Raw genomic sequence first — 2,329 nt, 5'->3', positions numbered from 1 at the left:
GTGAGAGAGAGAAAGAGTGAGCGGGCGAGAGATACACAGAAAGAGTTGTGTTTGACTGACAGTTGTAACCTTTTCAGTATGCGGAGTTGAGGTGGGGTAGGGAGGTGGCGCATTTCTGAGCAGACAGGCTCTTGTCATCTTCCGATAGAAGTGTGGGAGGTCGTCCTGTATGTCCGTGTCGCGGCTAAGCTGTGTGTGTGGGTGCCCACGGATAATTTCATACTCTGCATCTGCCTCCGACCCCCCCAATCAAACCCCCATTCTTTTTTTTCCCTTAAGTGATGTTGTATCCTGCTTTTTCCTTACATCTCTAAGCAATTAGCACATTATGCTGAAGAATTGCAACCAGCACTTTAAAAAGGCGTAATTATTTTTATTGAGCGTGCTCCCTTTTTTGGCACTGAGGACGACAGCTCTTCTCTGTTGTTACCACGTCCACCGTTGCCGCTGTTGCCATGGTGTGGGGTTGCTCTGTTAGGCTGCATTTGATTGGTAGAGAGTGTGGTGCCCATTAGGCAAATGATAGCGGCCTGCCGGCTGGAGTACTGTACACTGAAAACAATGAATTTGGCTTTCATTTTACATTATCATATTTGACTCCTTTGATTAATTTTAACTGCTTTTCTTTTTAAGAACCGGTTTTAAGAGGTGGTTTTGATATATACTGTATTTTTGCTTGAACAGCCCTATTGAAATGAATTAAGAAAAAATTATTTGTTTTAGTTAAGATCCTGCTGCATGTTGTGTTTAAAAGGGAATATTTTACACAAATATTTAATGATAGTTGAAAATTCAGCTTTGCACCACAGGAATAAATTATATATTTTTAAATATTATATATTAAAATAATGATGATAATAATATTAATAATAATAATATAATAAAATACTTAATATTTATTGTATTTCCTATATCTATATCTATATTTCTATAATATAATAAACAATAATTACTGTTTTTTTACTGTATTTTTATCTCAAAATCTGAAGACATTTAATGCATCATTGATGAAAAGTTAATTTCTTAAAAAAATAATCAATCGATCAATCAATCAATCTTACCCTAGTCTTTTGAATGGTACTGTATGTTCATGTAAACAGAATGAACATGATTAAAATAGCCATTTTTATCTAAACATTTAGCAAAACATTTTGTTTAACTAAAGATGTAACAACATAAAAAAGCCATTATTTTAATAGTGACATTCATCTTTGGGGCCTGTGCTTGTTACAGCTCACACACTACTTCAAGAACACAACTACTTAATAGTTTCTTTAAAATGCCAATTATTACATGACCCAAAACTTGATCTGCACACTTCGGTTCAATAGTACAGGAGCATGAGAGGGCACATCATTGAATGTCTTTCTCTCTTGGTTTCTCACTGTATCTCATTTTCTGTGGTTAGTGGTCAAGCCTGACTCCTGACACTAACCTTTCCAAGTAAAAATGTTGCATAATATTCCCACTTTGTGTGACAGCATTATGCTTTCAACATTCTGTGAGCCATTTGTGAAAAGAAGCCATTTTACAAGCCTTTTACAGCAATCTCAAAGTATATTTTAAGAAGCTCATAGGCTAACAACAGTCATTTAGTATTGAGCATCCAATAGGAGCCAGAGATCTCTGTCCAGTTTTCATCTTTCGTCAAAGCCTGGTTATTTCAAGGTCTCGACCACAGCAAATCTGTTTAGCCCTTGTGTTTGTAAAACTATTAAGAGAAGTAATTTCTCAGAATGTTTTGAGACATACCGTACTTTTCATTATAAAGGGCTGAATATAACTGTGTGTCTGAATTACATTAAATTAAGTTATGTACAGACATTCGGAGTGGATTGGAACATCTAATCTGTATAGTTTCTACCCAACCTGACCCTTAGACTTTTATTGCCACCTAATGTAATCCACTGGTAACACTTTAAGGAGCAATTCTTATGATTAACTATTAACTATGACTTTTGCCTCAATAAAGTCATAATTTGCTGTAGAGGTCTGCATTCCCATGACTCTCCCGCGGGACCCGACCGGATTTTTTTGTGCCGTGGGATTAAATTCCCGAATAAAACGCGGTAGCGGTCGGTAACTCTGGTGTAATTTGAAGGGGAGCGGGCGGTCTAACAATATCCCGTTCCTGACGTCCATTTAGAACAGCATATCTGTGCTTTATTCCTATTGACCACCGGTACAGCTTGCGCTCAGGACTGTTATGCACCGCTGCACGCATGCTTTAAACGTCACGCGTTTTATTTGCGTGGTCTGTGAGCAGCATGTGCATAATGCTCAGAGCAGGCTGTAGCGTACCTGTGGTAAATATATGGCCCTCAGACAG

This window comes from Sinocyclocheilus rhinocerous, unplaced genomic scaffold (genome assembly GCF_001515625.1).
Source record: "Sinocyclocheilus rhinocerous isolate Xijiao unplaced genomic scaffold, SAMN03320098_v1.1 scaffold86, whole genome shotgun sequence".
Taxonomy (NCBI): domain Eukaryota; kingdom Metazoa; phylum Chordata; class Actinopteri; order Cypriniformes; family Cyprinidae; genus Sinocyclocheilus; species Sinocyclocheilus rhinocerous.
This window is presented reverse-complemented; position numbering follows the sequence as displayed.